Genomic DNA, 22,680 nt, shown 5'->3' with positions numbered 1-22,680 from the left:
GCACGGATTGTGAGCCCCCTCCTTTCTGTGGACCTGATGTGGAGGTTCAGGGCGTGGTTCTCCATCTGGCGACGTCGCCCCTGACGGTATACAATGTATACCGGAGCCAGAGGAGCACCCTGGAGTTGGGGGAACTTTTCTCCCAAGCTGCCAGGGGAGCTGTGTACATTGGGGGAGACTTCAATGCCCACCACGCCCTGCTCTCTTCGCCTCTTCGGCCCAACGATGCAGGACGACACATCTCTTTAATACTGGAGGAGGTGGGTGATGTTTCCCTATTAAACGACACCACTGAGGCCACACACATTGACGGGGGGCGTCTGGACTTGGCGTTTGTGTCCTCCCCCTTGCGGGCTCGGCAACATGGTCACTGCACCGACACCTTGCTAGTGATCATTTTGCCCTAGAGGTCACTCTGCCAACTGCTCCACTCCCACCGACGCTGCCCCCTCCTCTGCGGTGGGACTTCCGTAGGGCCAACTGGGTGGCGTTTGCCCAGGCCTTAGCTGGGGCCTTTGCTGCATCTCCTCCCGCCTCAGACCTCGAGAGACGAGCAGATCAGGTGGCGAGTATTTTTTCACAGGCTGCCTCTCTTGCTATCCCCCTGCAGCGTCGATCCGCGAGGTGCTATCGGGACGGCTGGATTTACTGCGACAGGGTCAAGGAATTGAACCGGCGGCTCAATGCGGCATGCAGGCAGTACCGACGGCGTCGCACATCTCCACACCGTCGGTACCTGGTGGCTGTCACGCGACATGTCACCACAGAGAAACGCCGCCTCAAGGAGGAGGCGTGGATTGGATGATGTCGTACCCTAGATGCTCACTCCACACTCAGGGAGATGTGGAGGAGAAACAGGTCCATCTCCGATCCATGTCCTCCTCGTCCGCCCTCGCATCCTGATCCTGCCGCAGAGGCCAGCCGCCTCGCTCAGCACTTCGCGGATCGCTGTGCTTCAAGCAATCTCCCACAATCCGTCCAGATTCTGCAGGCTCAGCTATGCACCGCTCGTGCCACGGCAGTTCAGGCTGCCTGTGATAGGCCAGACCCAGCTGATTGTCCCATCACCAGCGGGGAGGTTCTAAAAGCACTGCACCACAGGGGGGACTCTGCGCCTGGACTGGACGGGATTACATATTCACTCCTGTCACACGCTGGGGATTGCGGCAGCGAGCGCCTACTTGATCTAATCAACCTCTCGTGGTCTGAGGGGCGTCTGCCAAGGTCGTAGAAGGCGGCTGTTATTCACCCGATTCCTAAGCCTCATGATCCTACCGCCATGCGCCCCATCTCCCTCCTTAGCTGTATCGCTAAAACGGCTGAGAGAGTTGTGCGGGCTCGTCTCGCTTGGCGGCTGGGACCACTGCACCCAAGGATCTTCGCTTACCACCATGGTAGGAGTGCCACTCACTGCCTCGCGTCTTTCCTTGGGGAACTGAGAGGGGGAAGGGGGATGGCCGTCTTCCTCGATCTTGAAAAGGCTTTTGAACTAGCCAGCCCTACAGTTATTTTGGCTGCCCTTGCAGACAGGGGTGTGGGAGGCAGGCTTTTATCCTGGATCAGGGACTTCTTTGCGGATCGCTCTGCAGGGGTCAGATTTCAGGGGCACCTCTCACACTTTTGCAAACATTTAAATGGCACGCCCCAGGGGAGCGTATTAAGCCCCCTCCTTTTTAATATCCTTATGGAGGGGCTCTTAACTCTCGACTATGGGCCTGGCATCACCCTCCTCTGTTATGCAGACGATCTTGCCCTCGTTTTTACAAGAAGGGATTGTTTTCGACAGGCAGACTTGGCCCTTTCTCGGCTCCATGCCAAGTGTGCCGAGTTAGGCCTCAAAATTAACTTCCAGAAGACCAAGTGCCTGCCATTTGGACTCCGCCCCCCAGACTTTCCACTGCTACTCGGTGGCCATCAGCTCTCCATTGTCACTGCACATCGGTACTTGGGGGTCTGGCTTGACGCGGGTCTCAACTTTTCCTGCCACGTTCGGTACCTGAGGGAGCGTGCATCCACCCGCATGGCTGCTCTCCGCTATCTATCCAAGCGGAGTTTGGGGGCATCATATTCCGTCCTACGGACTTTTTATATACACGCAGTCCAATCCTTAGTAGACTACAGCGCCATCTGCTTGACGGGACTCGCTCCGCCAGTCGCTAGATCTCTGGAGGTCATCCAGAATGATGCCCTCCGCATTATGCTGGGTGCTCCACGCTGGACCCGACTTGTCAATCTGTGTATGGAGGGTGGGCTGCCATCTCTGGCCCATCGCATTGTGTTACGAGCGGCAATTGTCACTCTGAAGCTGATCCAGTGCCTGCCTCACCTGCCTGTCTCTGCCCTCCTAAAAAGCCTTCTCTGCCGCCCAGCCGAGCCGGCCCCTCAGCGTGACTGGGCCCGCACCACAGCCGCTGCCATCCATGGATTGGGAGCTGCTGCGAGCCTCTGTCAAGATCCCGACTCTCCCTTTCCTGGATACGTTGATCCACCGCCATGGGATCCTCCTCTTTTTAATATTATTGGTCCATCGGAGGCTAAACCCCGCTCCTCAATTCCAGCACTCCTTCGCCAGGAGGGTCTCAGTAGGGTGGCAGCTCTGGCCTCACCAGACTCAGCCATCTACTACACTGATGGCTCTGTTTCCCCTAATGGCGCAGCTGGAGCGGCCTTTGTCTCTGGGCAAATAGTGGAAGCTTGGCGACTCTCTTCAGGTGTATCCGCTTTCCAGGCGGAACTTGCGGCCATCCTGGGTGCATTGCGCCATGCTCACCACCATCGTCGCAATCGAGTCATAATCCACACAGACTCTCTTTCCTCCATTCAGAGATTACGATCCTTCTCGCTGCATGACAACGTCTTTCTCCTAACAGCGATTCATTCATTTGCATCACTTCTTGCCCATAGGGGCGCAACGATTAACCTTCACTGGCTCCCGGGACATGTGGGAATTAGTGGCAACGAGCGTGCTGATGACGCTGCGCGCTCAGCTTGCGATCTCCCAGACATCACATTCCCACTACGCCCTAGTCCCTCACACCTCATCCGCACTCTCACTGCCACCATAGGAAGACTATCCCTAGAGGACCATCAGCTCTGGGTCACGGAGGGCTCTTGCTCTGCAAAATGGTATGCTACTGCCACGTCGTATTCCCTCCTGTTGCTCCCCCCAGGACTACCTAATTTTATTGTAGTCCGACTTCGAAGATTGCGTCTTGGGTTTCTTTGCTACAAGCAAATTGTGGGTATGGAGGCAGACCCGTGTGAACATTGCTTGGCCAGCTGTGAGGAGCCCCTTCTTCATTATCTTCTGGACTGCCCAGCCACCACCATGCTCAGGTCTGAGCTCGACTCGGCCCTAGCCCGATCTGGTGATGTCTTTAGGGACGCTGCTGGCATTGTTGCCCATGCTCCATTAAATATATTAATTACTATGGTAAGGGATTACCCTCCACCTCGCTAAAGCAAGTTCGCGCAAGTAGTGCGCACCTCTGACGGGCTCTCTGTTTGCCCGTGTCCCAGGAAACTGGGACGAATATCCCACAAACAAACACAAAAAAAGCCATCAAGGTCACACGAATGATTCAGCTCATGTCTTCCAGCTAGAAAAAACAAGTGAGCACCGCCATGCGAGTACCTTACACGAGACGGACGTTAACGAATGATTCTTACACATGCAAATAACAACATTAAAGATAATAATATTCCATGTATATAATTTATTATCAAAATAGTGTTTTGAGGAGTGAACTCCGTTTGGTGTTGGCCAGAATGGCATTTATGGCTGAATACAAACCAACAGTATGGATGTGGTGGCCATTTCCCACATCTCACGTGTTGTGCTTTCATCATCCAGCACGAGATATGCGTGTTATGATGTATTAGTTGTTACATAGCCTATGATTTCATCATCCTTTGTATAATTCTAACGTACAGTATGCTGCATGTTTGATCACGATTCGCCTCGTGGCTTCCATAGTGACCAGGCTTGCGTGTTCTACCTCACTTCCCCCTTCTCCCCCTTATAGTAGAGTAAGTCGTTCTTTCTGTTGTTAAGAGCAGGAGTGTCAACTCTTCGTCCTCTGTGCCCTCATTTGCGCGTCCTTCTTGCAAGTTGAATCAAGCTCTGCCAGCCCCTATATAATGAACTCAGTCTCTGCATTAGTTGCCACTTAGATCTACTCCTCATTTTGTTCACATCTCTGTCCTCCCCTGTATAGTATATTATTATCTTTGTGAGTGCTCAGGAAGTCTCCAACCATCTAGCTGCTGTATAATTTGAGTATAAGCGTTATTACCATTTTTCTTGTACTGTATAGCCTGAGACGTTAATTTGCAGGCCTCGTAAGGTTTTTGTGATTCATGTAAAGTTTTTACTGTCAGCCAGTATTAGTAATATTTTGTATCTGCAATAATATTATATCTTGCTTTAACTGAGCATTAATCGGTTCTCTCATTTATCAGGGCTGACAGACAAATTTATTCTTGCTAAATTCATGTTAATAGACTATTCCAGTTAACCATATATGTAACCTGTTTTGCCATTACATTATCCTTATGAGTCATGAATGTTTAGTTGTTAGTTTTGAGCATTAAACTTTAACTGGTAATTTTACCTGTCTTTTGTTTTGAACCTGGAACTTTGCCGGACAGTAGTGATTTTAGTTTTCTCATTTGAAGTGTTCATTATCTCTCTCTGTTCCGTTACATAAATTTAGCTACTTCTTATCAGGATATTCAGGATATTATCATAAGGATATTGCTTGATATTTTGTGACTGTGATTTATTCATGATGTCTACTATTACTACTCTTGATGAAGCCAAAGATTTTTTGTCGAATGTGCAAACAGTGTGTGATGTAGAAAACAGAACACAGAATGAACTTAAGCTTGTTGCTCAACAATTGGGAATTGCTGTTCGCTCTCATCATTCTAAAGATCAAATTGTTGATATGATTAACAAAAGCTTGTTTAATGTAACTCCTCCAGATGAGCAAACGCAGATTGAAATAGCTAAGTTACAGCTAGCCCTGCAGGAGGCTTGTGCTAAGGAGGCTGAGTTTCAGGCTCGTGCTAAGGAGGCTGAGTTTCAGGCAAATGCTAAGGAGGCTGAGTCTCAGGCTCGTATTCAGGAGGCACAGGCACAGGCACAGGCTCAGGCACAAATTGAACTTGCTAGGATTCAGGCAGACCATGAGTATCGCATGAAACAAGGTGGAACTGGATCATCTAGCTCTGATGATTTTGATGTGGCTAAAAATGTTAAACTTGTCCCTCCTTTTAATGAATCTGATTTAACATAGTATTTTCAGTTGTTTGAGAGGGTAGCTACAGGTTTTAATTGGCCCAAAAAGTATTGGCCAGTACTCCTTCAGAGTGTTCTCACTGGTAAAGCTCAAGTAACTTATGCATCTTTGCCTCAGGATCAATGTGATAATTATGATGTAGTTAAGAGCTTGATTCTTAGGGCCTATGAGCTTGTTCTTGAAGCCTAGAGAGTAAAATTTAGGACAACTTATAAGCAAGATAAGCAATCCCATGTTGAGTATGGAAAAATCAACGAAGATCTGTTAGAGCAGTGGTTAAATTCTAAGAATGTAAATTCTGATTTTGATAAATTTAAGCAGATGATTTTCCTGGAGGACTTCAAAAGGTGTATTAATAAAGATGTAAGACTATATCTTGATGAGAAAAGAATAGATAATTTATCTGATGCTGCAGTTTTAGCTGATGAATATGTTCTCACTCACAAGAGATATTCTAGAGAAAAAAGGAAAGCTGAGAGTAAGTACGTTGCCTCTACTCAGAGTACAGGTAACAGGAAAGAGAATAAAGATGATGTTTCTCAGGAAGTAAATACCAGCTCCACCTCTAGATTTCAGAAAAGTAAATGTACTTATTGTAGTAAGCTTGGTCATACTACGGAGAAATGTTTCAGGAGACAGCGTGATGTGAACAAAAAGGAGTCTTTAAATATTCAGTCAATTGGTCTAGTGTCCATCCTTGAGAGTTCCCAGAATTCTTTAACCGAGTTAACTGAACCTGCTTTGAGGGGTAAATTAAATTCTCATGATGAAGCTCCTCTTTTGAGCAGTAACGTGGGTGACACTCTCAAGAGTTCATGTGCTAATTTCCTGTCTTAAGGTTTTTGTCAGTCCTCTGGACAGTAATGACAGGAAATCAGTTAAAATATATCGTGATACAGGTGCTTGCCAATCCCTTATGCTGACCAGTGTTCTAGGCTCTAATGTTAAATCCTCTGATGAAACTAATCTTACAAGGTGTAGGGAATAATTACTTTTCTGTCCCTCTGTGCAGAGTGAATTTAGAGTCTGGTTTTGTTAATGGTTCCGTTATGGTTGGGTTGGTTGAGACACTCCCAATGTCAGGTGTAACTTTCTTACTTGGAAATGATATTGGTGGAAGTCAAGTGTGTCCAGCTCCTCAGTTGTCTAGTGAACCAGTGACTGCGGCCCAGGACTGTGATATCCCTGATGTGTTCTCTGCATGTGCTGTCACTAGGGCTAAGTCTAATGTTACTGGTGACTTAGAGGATAATGATGATGATGATGTTATCCTAGCTGACACTTTTCTTGCTAATTTGGACCACTCACCAGATGAGGCAGTACCCCGTAGTGTTGATAATTTGTCTCGTCAAGAGTTGGTTGAGTTGCAGGTTGCTGACCCTGAGTTGAATGGTGTAGCTAACTCTGCTTGCAGTGAGGAAGAGTCAGCTGGTGCTTCTACTTGTTATAATATAAAGTCAGGAGTACTTATGAGGAAGTGGAGACCCCCAACAGCATCAGTCGACTGTTAATGGGAGGTTGTACATAAAGTTGTCATCCCTCGTGTTTGTAGGCAGGATATCATTAGAGTGGCTCATGATTCCAGTTTGGCAGGACACCTTGGAGTGAGGAAGACTGTGGCACACCTTTTGAAACACTTCTACTGGCCAGGTATCTTCAGAGATGTTTCCTGGTATTGTAAGTCTTGTCACACCTGTCAAGTTGTGGGGAAGTGTAATCAGACTGAAAAGGTTGCACCTCTAGTTCCCATTCCTCCTTTTGAGGCGCCATTCACCCGTGTGTTGGTGGATATTGTGGGCCTTCTTCCTAAGACTTCTTCAGGATTTTCTTATGTGTTGACCCTGATTGATATGGCTACTCGTTATCCTGAAGCCATTCCACTTAGAAATATCTCAGCAAAGAACGTGGTTAAGGAAATGCTAGGGTTCTTCACCAAGTTTGGTCTGCCCAAGGAGGTACAGTCAGACCGGGGAAGTGATTTCATGTCAAATGTTTTCAAGCAGTCACTGAAAGAGTTGGGCATCACCCAGATTATGTCTTCAGCTTACCATCCCCAGACCCAAGGAGCGTTGGAGAGATATCATCAAACACTCAAATCGATGCTCAGGAAATACTGTTTGGAACATCAGAAAGACTGGGATAAAGGTCTTCCATTCGTTGTATTTGCCGCAAGAGAATCTCCAAATGAATCACTGGGCTTCTCACCCTTTGAACTACTGTTTGGCCATGAAGTAAGAGGACCCCTTAAGCTACTCAAGGAATGCTGGCTGTCGGAGGAAGATGACGTCAACCTGCTGGAGTATGTGATGAAGTTCAAAGAACGGCTGTCCACTGCTTTACAGCTGGCGAGAGAGAATTTAGGAGCTGCACAGGAGAAGATGAAGACTTGGTATGATAAGAAGTCCAGGTTACGCCACTTTCAGCCAGGAGATCAGGTTTTGATTCTGCTACCAGTGCATGGGCAACCTCTTCAAGCCAAGTTTAGTGGTCCATATTTCGTGGGGAAGAAACTCAGTGATGTCAACTATGTCATCGCCACACCAGATCGTAGAAAGAACAAGCAACTTTGTCACATCAACATGCTAAAGTTATATCACAGGCGGGACGAAAATAACCCAGTCTGCACTGTAGCTGGTCCACCCGAGTCTGCAAGTGAAGCTCTCCCATGCAGCGTGAGCCTGAGTGATAGTTTGGGGAAGAATCCTGATATCATGAATGATCTCCAGACTAAACTTTCTCATCTAGCTCCCGAGGAAAGGCAGGAGTTTTCGGCATTACTGCAGGAGTACCCGCAAGTGTTCCGTGCCACCTCAGGAAGAACCACTGTGTTGATGCATGATGTCGATGTTGGAGACGCAAAGCCAATTAAACTGCCTCCTTACCGTGTGAACCCAGTGAAAGTTCCTCTTATCCAGAAGGAGCTTGGCTACCTGTTGGACCACAAGATGATTGAGCCCTGTCAGAGCGAGTGGAGTTCTCCTGTCACTCTAGTCCCTAAGCCAGGTGGGTCACAGCGGCTTTGCATCGACTACAGACGTGTTAATCAGATAACCAAAACAGACACTTACCCTCTCCCTTGCGTGGAAGATTGCATAGACAAGATCGGAAAGGCTAGGTACATAAGTAAGTTTGATTTGTTAAAGGGGTACTGGCAAGTACCTATGACTGAACGTGCTAGGGAGATCTCATGTTTTGTAACCCTAGGAAAGACTTTTGCATGTTCTGTAATGCCATATGGTATGACGAATGCACCAGCCACATTTCAGAAGCTCATGAATGTTGTAACAGAGGGTTTGGCAGGGTGTGTTGTTTATATTGATGATGTATTAATCTTCAGTGACAACTGGAAAGATCACCTATGCCATGTCAGTAAATTTCTTGAGCGTTTGGTTCAGGCTAATCTTGTAGCTAATTTATCAAAGTGTGAGTTTGGTCAAGCTAAAGTTCAGTATCTTGGGTATGTAATTGGTGATGGACATGTTGCACCACCAGGAGCTAAGGTTCAGGTTATAAGTGATCTTCCCAGACCTAAAAGTAGGAAAGAGCTACAAAGATTTTTGGGAATGGTAGGTTATTACAGGAGATTTGTTCTTAACTTTTCAATTCTTGTATCACCACTTACAGACCTACTGAAAAAGGGAGTTAAATTTGTCTGGACCAATAACTGTGAATCCTCTTTCAGCAAGCTTAAAGCTATCCTATTAAATCAGCCAGTGCTCGCTACTCCAAATTTTGCTAAGCCTTTTAAGATGGCTGTTGACGCAAGTGATACAGGAGCTGGGGCTGTTTTGCTGCAAGAGGATGATCAGGGTATTGAACACCCTGTATCTTATTACAGTAAGAAGTTCACTCCACCTCAAAAGAACTACTCAACTACTGAGAAAGAGCTTTTGGCCTTGATTTTGGGTTTACAGCATTTTTCATTTTATTTGTGTTCTGGTTTTGACCCCATAGTCATTTATACCGATCATAACCCACTGAAATTCCTTAGTAAGTTTAAAGATAAAAATCAGAGATTGACAAGATGAAGTCTACTTCTTCAGGAGTATTCATTAGACATACAACATGTCAAGGGGAAAGAAAATGTTATTGCAGATTGCTTATCTAGACTTTAGACAGATTGTTTTAGAGTAATAAGAAATTTCCTTTGTAAATTTCTTTTTCTTTGTGGGGAGGTGTTACATAGCCTATGATTTCATCATCCTTTGTGTAATTCTAACGTACAGTATGCTGCATGTTTGATCACGAGCGTGTTCTACCTCACTCCCCCCCTCCTCCCTTATAGTAGAGTAAGTCGTTCTTTCTGTTGTTCAGAGCAGGAGTGTCAACTCTTTGTCCCCTCTGGCTCATTTGCGCGTCCTTCTTACAAGTTGTATCAAGCTCTGCCGGCCCCTATATAATGAGCTCAGTCTCTGCATTAATTGCCACTTAGAGCTACTCCTCATTTTGATCACATCTCTGTCCTTCCCTGTACAGTTGTTATTAATGTGAGTGCTCAGGAAGTCTCCAACCATCTAGCAGCTGTGTAATTTGAGTATAAGTGTTATTACATTTTTTCTTGTACTGTATAGCATAAGGTGTTAATTCGTAAGCCTAGTGAAGTTTTTGTGATTCATGTGTTTTGGGTGTCAGCCATTATTAATAATATTTTGTATCTGTAATAATATATCTTGCATTCACCGAGTATTATCTGTTTTTTTCATTTTATCAGGGCTGACTTAGATAAATTTACTCTTGCTAATTTCGTGTTAATAGAGGCTATTGCAGTTAACCATATATTTAACCTGTTTTTTTGCCATTACATTATCCTTATGAGTCCTGAATGTTTAGTTGTTAGTTTGAGCATTAAACTTTAACTTGTAATTTTACCTAACTCTTTTGTTTTGAACCTGGAACTTTACGGAACAGTAGTGATTTTTAGTATTCTCACTTAAAGTATACATTATCTTTCTCTGTTACGTAAAAATATATATATATATATATATATATATATATATATATATATATATATATATATATATATATATATATATATATATATATATATATATATATATATATATATATATATATATATATATATATACAGTATACAGGGATAGATATTTGTGTATCCAGTGATTTCATGAAATCCCTATGGAATTCATGAAATGAGTTTAAATTAGGATGGGCTAATGAAGGTTATGTTAATTTAGGCTGCGGTTAGGTTAGGCTGGGATAATGTAGGTTAAGTTTAGGATAGTTTAGGCAAGGATAGTTAGGTTAGGTTAGATTAGGTTACTTTACATCAGGGCTACTCAACTATTATGAGCAAAGGTCCGGTTAGACAAGTTCCAATGTATGCTGAGGTCCGGATAAATATTTTACATGCAATTATGAAAATAAAACAACCAATCTGAGTACAGGGTAGTGTACCCATATGGTTTTTATTCATTTCATATTCACTCTTTGACTACTTTATACAAAATATAAAGATGACTAGTGGATATAAAAAAATTTCAATTTTGTAGCTAAAATATAACAAGACTTGGATTTTTTTTCTCTCAAAAACAATTGAAATGGAGAATTTTCAAATGAAAAAATAAAGATATATTTACTGTTTAATGTTATGTTGCTTTAGTAATAAAAGTCACACCTTTAAAGCATAACAGGATTTGAACTTTTCCCCAAAACTAGAACGCATATTTGGACTGTATAATGATGACACACTGAAAATGCAAAATTACCGATTAATTTAGCCTAGGTCAGTTTGGGTGGAAAACTGAATTTGCACAATAAATGGGTTCTAAAATAGGATATGAATAGCAGTAGACCTAGGTAAAAACCTTGCTTTATCTGAAAAAAAAAAAATAAATAAATAAAACTTGGTAAGTCGGCCTTCCTCCGGATTATGATAAAATAAAACATGTTTTTTTTTCCACTCCACATAAATATAATCAACCGGAACGGTCGCTTGTGGGGATGGAAAACGATTTTACCAATTTGATTCATCACAACACAATATATTTCAATACTCAGTGCCCTACCAACGTACTCCTGGCTTATTCATGAACACAGGAAACAATTGATAGGAGGCCTAAAATTACATCAGACACGTCAAAAAAAAAAAAAAAAAAAAAAAAAAAATCAGCCGTGCTTCGCCCGTCATAAACAACACTACCCAGCTGATTTGTCCCATTGTCTGTTATTGCTATTGTATGGAAACTATTCTGAACTTGTATTTAAGACCCTGGGAGCATTTGTCGGTTAAATACGTATGTACGATAGACCCCTAACTTACCCTGCAGTCAGGCGAGGAAATACACTTGCAAAAATCCATCGCCAGGACCTTCATGTTATTTAATATTTTTCTCCTCCTGGAGCCTGGGGTCCAGCTACAACACTCAGAAGGTCCGGATTCGGACCGCGGGCCGCCAGTTGAGTTGCCCTGCTTTAGATGAACGCTTAACATGACTTAGCATTCATCTAAATTAAACTGACCTAATCAACCTAGCATAATCTAACCTAAACTTAACGTAGATTATCCCAGCCTAACCTAACTGCAGCCTAAATGAACCTAACCTTAATTAACCCATCCTAATTTAAACTCACTTCACGAATTCCCTAGGGATATCATGAAAACACTGGTTACTCAAAGTCTCTGTAATATATATATATATATATATATATATCCATCCATCATCCAGTCCTACTTCTCCCCATGAGGAGTGCAGGAGCCTGGGGCTAGGCAAGATGGTCCTGACATTTAAGATGAGAGTGACCAGCCTCACTCATCCCAGAGCAATAATCCCCAACCATCCCTTGGATATAAACCTTCACCGGCTCAATCCGATTGGACTGCCTTAATTACCCACTAAACCAACAGGCGCCATAATTTGGTTATATGGTTACCACCCAGCGTAGTAAATGGTTTCCTGGTGTACAGGAAACCATTTGGCTTGTCACTCAGTGTAGAGTCATCCACAGGCAGAAGGAAGAGGAAAGAATGAAGGAACGAAAGACAGAAGGGGGAGTGTAGAGTCACCCGCAGGCAGAAGGAAGAGGAAAGAATGAAGGAAAGAAAGACAGAAGAGGATGGAAGGAAAGAAGGACGGAGGAGAGGAAAGGGCAGACACCTGAGAGCGGCACTACATCAAGTGAGTGGATGGTGAGCTCCCTCACCTACCACAATATATATATATATATATATATATATATATATATATATATATATACACAGAGAGAGAGAGAGAGAGAGATTTATGTGTGAGCTCTAGAGAACAGTTATAGTAACGGGAATATGGCTGATGGTGAGGAATGGAATATTTCAAATGTAATGTGTATAGTTCATGACGTGCTTGCTAGTAATGTACGGGATTTTTGGGACTGGTGCTGTTTAGTAAATATCTGAGTGCAAGAATCAGAAGTTAATGCAAATGAGTTAAGTGACGGTTGCTGAAGAGGAAGGTGATTCTGTGTGATGTGCCGGTAAATACAGAGAGGTTTGTATTGGTGGATTATATTATCACGGTGGAGTGATGGAAAAGGTAAATGATCATGTAAAGGGAGTGGAGTGTATAGTGGATTAATGAACTAATGTTGCTAGTGCTATGGAGACTTTGCTATGAAATAGAAGACAGAGCAAATAGTTCGCAAGCCGGACTGCATGATGATACGGCTGTGAGGCTTTGTAGTGGCATGAGTATGAGTGTGCAAAATTGGGAGTGACGGCAGAGGCAATAGAACTGTTGAGAAATATGTGTGGAATGCATATACTGAATAGGGTTACAGATATAGAGATTTGTGAAGGATGTGTAGTAAGGAAGTTCATTTATTAGGAGATGAAAGCGAGTGTGCTGAAGCCGCCTCAGATGTTGTTGTGGCCCGGGGCTCATCCAAACGTGAACCCGGTGGACCGTAGGTTGACTTTCCCCTCCTGCTGTGGTCTACCATCCTCCTTTCGGGGGATAAAGGGGGAGCTGAGTGATGGTTGCATATATGGGCAGTGGAAATGCAGTTATAACAGTGCCACCACATGAAGGCGTCCTTCTACAACACCCCACCTTAGGTGATGTGGCCAGAGACAATACCTACTCTATATGGAAAGTGGTGAAAAGGATATATTAGTACGTTCGAGGATGGGCTTAGGCGTTAAAGGCCAGGAAGAAGCTGGGTGGGTATGATAAGTGAATTTGCGAGAAAGCAAAGCATGGAAACTGAGGATGCAAAAAACTAAAAAAAAAATTGACAAATGATACAAATTGACGGATGAAGTTTGTATACGTAACACATGACTAGGATTACATACCTTTTTAGTAGCGGTTAACGGAATGGCTTTATCCTACATGTGTTTATGAAGCGAGTCAAAAATTAACAAATAATGCGGATGGGTTTGCATGTGACGTAAAACTCTCTCTCTCTCTTCCTTCCATCAGTACTCTTCCTTTACGTCTCTCTTTCCGCGTACCTGCACGCCATCCACCCTCTCGCCCTCCCTGTTTCCCTCCCTTCCTCCATACCTCCTATTCTCTTGTTCCTATTCTCCTTCCTTCCTTCCTTCCTACCGTTTCTCTCTTTCATCCCATTCCTCCCTCCTTCCATCCATATTTCCTACTCCCCCTCCTTCCCTCCATACCTCCCTCCCCCTCCCTCCCTCTTTCCTTTTTTCCTCACGACTCAAAACATCTTTATGAAGTTTTAATACTGAAAATTCTTTTAAAAGTTAGTAAAAAAATATATATATTTTTTAAAATGAAGGACAAAGTTTTGAGCTGGCTGATCAAATCTATATTTTAAAAAATGTGGATACACTGGGAGGTAGATAGAACCTGAGAGCGCAAAGTAGACACATAGAACACTTAGATTATACAACGGAGAATGCGATAAAAAGTAATGTTAACCTATAATTATGATAACGTGTTTCTTATTTGTTTTTGCTGCTTTTAGACAGGTTTACTCAGCTTGGGAGAGTCTACCCTGCGGTAAATAAAACTGTTTAAAGATAGCAAGAACTTAATAAAAACACACCACAGAAGCAGAGGTGAAAAGCGTACATACTACACAGAGCGAGAGAGAAGTATGGTTAGGATGAAAAAAATTATAGCGGAAATACAGAACTACAGAAACGGACGAAAGTGCAAACAAAAAGGTAAAGATATGTCCATATATCTATAAAGCCGCATCCTGTATGGGTTAGCTACAAAGAGGACCTCCAGACATTTCTGTCCCTACTCAGCAACGACCCCCTTCTGCCAGGATACACCACCCTTCCATGAACATCATTGTCTTTAGGCTAAAACCCACTGTATATGTGACATAGGAATCTTCGTAACACCTATTCCTCAGCGATTTATTTTGCATAATACCCTTAACATCATTGCCATTTCGATCGTTTTAGTATCGACACATACTAAGATGTAACGAATAGAATAAACTGCTAAAGAAAAGGCCTTATGAAATCTGGAAAGCCACTTCAATTACTGCCCTACAGCTGATCCACACATTTATGCAATTCTTTGGTCGTACAGTCGTTCATTTACTCTCCGTTGCCAGAGGTCACCCGAACGTGCTGTAATAACGCCTCCATTTTTATTTTACACGTGGTATCCAGAGTATCCAGATTTCGGTCAGCGATAATGCACTTACTCTTCCCCATATCATTACAAGGTTTAACCTTTTATGTGAAAAATTTGAAAAAAAAAAAAAAAAACGATGAGTAAATGCTAGAGTACCGGTATATTTCAAAACTGTAGGAAGCAGTTCGTTAGTTACGAAAATAGGAAATCCTAAACTGAACTTATTGAACTTTCAGAACTATCGCTCAGGGCCAGTCAGGAATAATTTGCGGGGTTTAAATCTAGCATGGTAACAAGCAATGTTTTTTTAGTGGCGCAAGATTGAAAAGAAAAAAGCTTCAATACACAATGAAAATCAGTCATTATCTTTATAAAATAATATCCGTTACAGTACTTGGGAATAATTTATATTCAGTTATCTCCGTTTTGTTGTCTTCATGGACGGCAACAGAATGCGGGCAGGCGGCTTTAGTTCCTAGACCATTTTACATGGTTCGATGAACTAGCATGAAAGGAGACAAATTTTACTCAAAGACAGACCAAATGCAGTGTAGTAAACACTGCATTTGGTCTGTTTTCCATTAAAAAAAATTCTCTGGAAGATTTAACATAAGCCAGAGAACTATCACAACATGAACTATAAAGAAAAAACCTCGAAAATTTCTGAGAGTCGGAGCTCCTTGGAGAATGCCAACTTGTGTCACAGCCTCAGTGCATAAACGGTTGCAAGAGTAATAAAATACAGAGGATCATAAACAAATCACTGAGTTCAAAACTTCCAGATCAGCATTTTCAGTTAAGCAGGACAGCGGGGTTATTTAATAATAAAGATATTACAGATTAAAAGAGTTAAAATATGTGCTTTCGCATGGGAAGAGTTTATAAACTCATGTTTTGGTCCTCTTTATTGCCTAATGTAAGAGAATAAACTCTTTCATACATCCTTACAACTGAAAATTTAGCATCAGTTTGGAATAAAGTAGCTATACCTTTTTTTTTTTTTTTTTTAAATCGAGGCTAAGATGCACTAGACAGGCCGGTGATTATTGGCTGAATGCAACATGTCCGAATAACATTGTTGCATTTCAAATAATTACCGGTAATATAAATCGAAACTTATTGACTAACTCAAATACAACAATGTTATTTAGACATGTTGCATTCAGCCAGTCATCGCCAACCTGTCAATCGCATCTTCGCCTAAAAAAAAAAGAAAAAAAGTGCAATTATTATCACAAGCGAGGGGAAGAGAAGGAATAAAAGGCAGAATGGTTGTTGCTGCTACCAAAGGAAAGATATCGTTATTAAGAATAATTTCATTGTCGTGGCATCCATGTTGCTATGATTAATCATCTCCATAGCATTTGGAAATAGGGTAGTGTATTGCAGTAGCAAGCCTTTCCTTAACTGGTCTTCGAAGTTGGAGCATCTGTATTTGATATCCTGGTAAGTAAATACATCAGGAACACTTAATAATACTGTCTATTGCACGGGAGCAATACATTGCAATTCATTCAAATCGGGAAACGTATGTGTTAACTTCTGATATATCAATGCCTCATGTTCTTAATTTTACATGATTGTTAGCGAAATTGTAATATATATTTTATTATATGGCGTGATGAAGGCACAGCATTTTAAATTTATATTCATTGTTTTCATTGAACATATGGCAGTGCAGAGTGACCGAAGCAGTCTGAAACTATGCCATCCTCCTCAGGGGAGACGTCTGGCAGGTCTATATATATACCTCCTCCAGGTTGAAGTCTCTCTTAAGCTGAATAAAGTCGTCTGGAGACGCAGGAATAAAATGAAAAGTATTGAGACTGAGGCGTTTATCTCAAAACGTTCATTCATCTCAGACTGTTTCCCCTAAATTCATTCACTTCATCCGTGTTCATTCGGCTCATAAGCGTTCATTCATATCGTAAACTTTTACCCAGCTTGGAAATGTTTATAAATCTCCTAAATGACCATTTCTCTCCTAAGCGTTGATTCATCTCATATTCACGAATCTCATAAACCTTCATTCTTCTTAAAAACTGATTCATCTCATAAGCAAAAAATAAGTTAATAAATAAAAAAAAATGAAAATAAAATAAAATGTTTATCTCACAAGCTTTCATTCATCGCGGAAACATAATCTCATAAACGTTCATCACAAATTACGATCCAACTCGTAAACGTTCATTCAGCTCGTAAGTTTTCATTCATCTCATAAACGTTCATTAAACATGGTAACGTTCATTCATCTCTTAAACCTTACTCAACTCGTAAGCGTTCATTCATCTCATAATCATTCATAAACTTTCAATAACCTGAAAACGTTCACTGAGCGCGTATACGTTCATTCATCACAAACATTCATTCAGCTCGTGAACGTTCATTCGTCTCAAGCGTTCATTCAACTCTCAAACGTTCACTCGTCTCATGAACGTTCATTCTTTTCAAGCGTTCATTCAACCCGTAAACGTTCAATCGTCTCATAAACGTTCATTCAACTCATAAACGTTCATTCAGCCCGTAAGCAATAATTCAACTCATGCTCTTTCGTTCATCCCATAAAAATTCATTTGGCCGATACCCTAAGCGTTTGTTGATCTCATAAACGTCCATCCTTCTTCCAACTTTTCATTCAGCTCATAAACGTTCATTCATCTTAAATACGTTCATTCATTTGTTTCATAAACGTTCATTCCTCTCAGAAACGTTCGATCAACTCACAAACGTTCATTCCCCGATAAACGTTCGACCAGCTCACAAACGTTCGTTCACCAAAAATGTTTATTCAACCCTTTAATGTTCATTCACCTAAAAACGTTCATTCAGCCCAAAAACGTTTACTTATCTCAAGAACGTTCATTCATCTCAAAAACGTTTATTCATCTCAGAAATGTTCATTCAGCGCAGCAACGTTCATTCATCCCAGAAACGTTCATTCAGCTCTAACATATAAAAAACGTTCATTCAACTCAAAACGTTCATTTAGCTCATAAACGTTCAGTTATACACAAACTCTCATTCAGCTCGTCCGCATTCACCTGTCGGTCTCTTTTACCAAGTCTCTAAAAGAAAAACTTGAGGTGTAACGTTTATATTCGTTTTAACTCTCTTTTTAAACTCCGTATTTTAGCTCCATATTTTTTATTCAGGGTACCGCCTTACGATTTTCTTTAGGCCAAATGAAGGAGTTAGTGCAAGGGTTTGTGACAGTCTCCATTAATACTGATGAATTGGCAGATATAACCACCTAACTCTCTCTCTCTCTCTCTCTCTCTCTCTCTCTCTCTCTCATACACTGGTCTCCTACTGTTCCATCCTCTTGTTCCTGTACAATATGGACCGCCTCTTAAGGACAGTAAACTCTGTATTATCCATGTATTTGTGTAACTGTCTATCTACCTATTTATCTGTCCATCTCTAACTATATCTATTTGTATACATCATAATTTATTTATCTACCTGTCTGTTTATCTATCTATGCATCTAGCTAACTGTCCTCGTATATACCTCTCTGTGTATCTGTCTATATATCTATCTATCTTTCTGTTTATCTATCTATTGATTTATCATCTACCTATCTGCTTGCCTACCTACCTACCAAGCTTTCTACTTTTATTATCCTTTTCTGACGCCTCTGCAATGTGTCACCTTTTCTTTAAGACCTGTGTGATTCGTGTATCCGCCTAGCTTCCTGTTTATCCCACCTTATCTGCTTAATCCTCTACTTATCCCACCTTACCCCGCAGTTCTTCGACGGGTCCTCCCCGCGGTTTGAACCTCCTGTCTCTCTGAACCTGCCGGGCCAGGGCAGCATCAGCCGCGCCTACACCGTTCACGTGCCAACAGACGCTAAGGCAGGCGTCATATTCGACTACGTGCAGCGAGTGGATTCCGGCACTATTATGTGAGTTGCATGAAAAGATGGAAAGGTTGACAGTTTTATACAGTATATCTGATGGCTTATTTGATAAACGCATCTAAATAAATATAGATAGATATGAAGATTGATAAAATATAGATAGAATGATGGATGCATAAGCCGATCGATCCAAAGATCGGTGATATATAATTAAATAAGTTATATATATATATATATATATATATATATATATATATATATATATATATATATATATATATACTATAGCAGTAGCCGTGCTTGTGTGTGTGTGTGTGTGTGTGTGTGTATTTTGGGCAGCCGAAACTACACATTCATATCGCAGCAAAATTGGCACAGAGATCACAAAAGGGTATAGGCCTTCCCCGTAAACAGATGTAACTGTTTTAGATTGGCTGAAGTCGAAGCAATCATTTATGTTATATTTACCGTGTTAAGGTAGAAACGGGTTGGGTGGGTGGAGATGAGGGAGGAGGATAGGCTGGACTGGTGGTGGGTGGTGGGACATGCCGGGGGAAGTATATCCTGTGAAGATGGGTTGATAAGCCGGTAAGATGGAAGTCGAAAGTGGCAGAACAAAATACTGGGAATGGCAGGCGGAAAGCGATGTGGAGTGTGTGGATGAGTTAAGTTGGTGGATAGTGAAGGGGCAGGGCAGGATGAGTACACTTTCTATTGATGGATATTGCATGAATGGCTGTGGGAATACATGAAGTACAAAAGTATAATGTGACTATAGGATGAAGAAAGTTGTTGGTGGATGGAAAGGAGAGGGTGGGATGGACTGCAGTGTTGATGGGTGGGGGGTCATTGTGAGGGTAAGCCACTCGAGAAGGTGGGCACTGTATCTTGGCTGCTGTGGACATTGCTCTCATATAGCTGGATCTGACAAGGCTGTAGGTGGGGACTGTGGATGAACGCTGGATCCCAGATTCCAAAATATTAGTTTAACCTGCCCTGTCCCGATCGATTTTCCGCCACTGACTCCCCCCAGTCCCGACCAATTTTGGGAAAAATTTTTTTTGGCTCAAACCTCCGCTTTTGGTGAGAAACATCGAAAATTCATAGAAAAATTGCTCACCTGAGGTTTAAAATACTCGATAGAGGTAGCAGTTCCCCTTACCTTACTGGGTTTTCTATCAGACTGGCTCCAAAGAAACGAGTTCTGTGGGTGAGTAAGTATCCCTCTGTTGAGCACCACCTCTCCTCCTTTAAACCTCACCTTCTTTTTCTAACTGAGACTCAGCTGTCTGAGGCAACTGACAGCAAACCCTTTTCTGTATCCTCTTACTTTCTCTATACTCATTTCAAAGCCAAAGGTGGTTGTTGTGTATATATACGCAACGACTTATCTTGCTCTCTTGTTCCTGAACTCGATTCATCTGAATTCTCTACACTCTGGCTTCGGCTTTCCTGTCATTCTCTGATTAAATATATCTGTGCTGTTTACTTATCCCATAATTCTACTGACTATCAAAAATTCTTTGACTGTCTTACTTCTACAATGGAACACATTCTGTCCAGTTCTCCTTTCTCTGAAATCTCCATTCTAGGAGATTTCAATGTTCACCACCACCTTTGGCTCTCCTCTCCTTTCACTGATCCACCTGGTGAACAAGCCTACATCTTTTCTATCCTTAATGACCTAGAGCAGCTTGTACAGCACCCTACCCATATCCCAGACCGCCTTGGAGAGAGCTCTAACATACTTGACCTCCTCTTTACAACTAATCGTTCTGCTTACACTGTTAATCTTTTCTCTCCGTTGGGCTCCTCCAATCACAACCTTATCACCTTAACATGTCCTATCACTCCGGTACGGCCTGTGGACCCTCCAGGGAAACGTCGCCTGTGGCATTTTGGAGCCGCAGATTGGGAGGCCCTCAGGCAGTACTTCTTTGATTTTCCCTGGAATGATTATTGCTTCCATGGTCGGGAGCCATCTGAGTGTGCCTTGCACATTACGGAGGTTATTCTCTAGTGCATGGAAGCATACATTCCTTTCTCATATCCTTTGACTAACGCAAGAAAGCCTTGGTTTAATCACGCTTGTTCTAATGCTGTCCGCAACAAGGAGAGGGCCTACAAAAGGTACCGGAGCCAACCCACCTCTGAATCACATCATCTTTACGTTTCTGCCCGGAATCGTGCTAAGTCTGTTCTTCGCTCTGCTAAAAATAATTTCATCTGTACTAAATGCTCTCAACTCTCCAACTCGAATTCTTCCCGCTCCTTCTGGCACCTTGCCAAAAACCTTTCTAACAACTTTACCTCATCATCCTTTCCTCCTCTTTTCTACTCTGATAGTTCTGTAGCTATTTCTTCTACTGATAAAGCAGATCTCTTCGCACAGACATTCTCCTCCAATTTCACCTTAGACAATTCCGGTGCTGTTCCTCTATCACTTCCCCCCTCTGACTTCCTCATGGCTGACATTAAAATTTCTTCAGCTGATGTATTTTCTACCATCACTGGCCTCAGTACTAACAAGGCTTATGGGCCTGATGGAGTCCCTCCTGTTGTTCTCAAGAACTGTGCTTCTGTGCTTACACCCTGCCTAGGCAAACTCTTTCGCCTTTGTCTGTCAACTTGTACCTTCCTTCTTGCTGGAAGTTTGCGCTCATTCAGCCAGTCCCAAAGAAGGGTGACCACTCCCAACCCTCCAACTATCGTCCAATTGCTTTAACGTCCTGTATTTCAAAAGTTTTCGAGTCAATTCTCAATAGAAAAATTTTAAGGCATCTTTCCTATCACAACCTTCTTTCCGATCGTCAGTACGGGTTCCGTCAGGGACGCTCCACTGGCGATCTTCTCACCTACCTTTCAGACTCCTGGTCATCCTCCTTTTGGGACTTTGGCGAAAGCTTTGCCATTGCACTTGACATTTCAAAGGCTTTCGATCGAGTCTGGCATAAATCTTTAATTTCCAAGCTGCCCTCCTACGGTTTCTATCCTTCTATCTGTGCCTTCATCGCTAGCTTCCTTTCTGGTCGTTCTGTAGCCGCTGTTGTAGACGGCCATCGTTCTTCTCCTAGATCTATCAACAGTGGTGTTCCTCAGGGCTCTGTCCTATCACCAGCTCTCTTCCTTTTATTCATCAATGACCTTCTAAGCTGTACATCTAACCCTATCCACTCATACGCTGATGACTCCACCCTTCACCTTTCCATTCGGTTCCCTCAACACCCACCTCAGCAGTTACTTCAACAAACAAGGGATGAGGCTATGGCACACTTAATGTCTGACTTGGCTCGTATCTCTGACTGGGGTAAAAATAATCTGGTTGTTTTTAATGCATCTAAGACTCAGTTCTTACACCTATCAACCCATCAGAATCTTCCACAGGTATACCCACTAATGTTTAATAATATTCAGCTTAATCCTGCATCATCCTTGAACATGCTTGGGGTTTCATTTACTCGGGACTTATCTTGGAAAGATCATATTACATCTCTTGTAAAATCTGCTTCCAAGAGATTGGGTGTGGAAGCCAACTCCTTTCTTTCTTTACCCCTGCACAATTGTTGACTGTATACAGGGGTTTTATCCGCCCCTGTGTGGAGTACAACTCTCATGTGTGGGGAGGCTTCCTACATATAGCTCTTCTCAATAGCGTGGAGTCAAAGGTTTTTCGTCTCATTAACTCTCCTCCTCTTACTGACTCCCTTCAACCTCTGTCTCTTCACTGCACTGTTGCATCTTTATCTCTTTTTTATCGCTACTTTAATGGTCACTGCTCCTCTGAACTGTCTGCATGCTTTCCTCCACCTCTACGATGGGGACGTAGCACCTGTCTAGCAGCAAACTCTCATCCCTTTTCTGTCCAACTCTCTAATGCAAGAGTTAACCGTTACTCCCAGTTCTTCATTTATGCAACAGGTCAACTCTGGAACTGTCTCCCTCTGTCTGTATTTCCTGCTGC

The 22,680-nt window shown here is 42.5% G+C and overlaps 1 pseudogene; it reads left to right on the top strand.

Moving 5' to 3' along the window:
- Positions 1–22,680, top strand: part of LOC145401986 (maltase-glucoamylase-like) — a 426,725-nt pseudogene that overhangs the window by 120,361 nt on the left and 283,684 nt on the right.

The sequence above is a fragment of the Coenobita brevimanus genome, chromosome 57 (genome assembly GCF_032717465.1).
Source record: "Coenobita brevimanus isolate Jiangsu-jjx chromosome 57, ASM3271746v2, whole genome shotgun sequence".
In the NCBI taxonomy this organism is placed as follows: domain Eukaryota; kingdom Metazoa; phylum Arthropoda; class Malacostraca; order Decapoda; family Coenobitidae; genus Coenobita; species Coenobita brevimanus.
The sequence above is the reverse complement of the archived record's forward strand: the minus strand, read 5'-3'. Positions and strand labels throughout refer to the sequence as shown.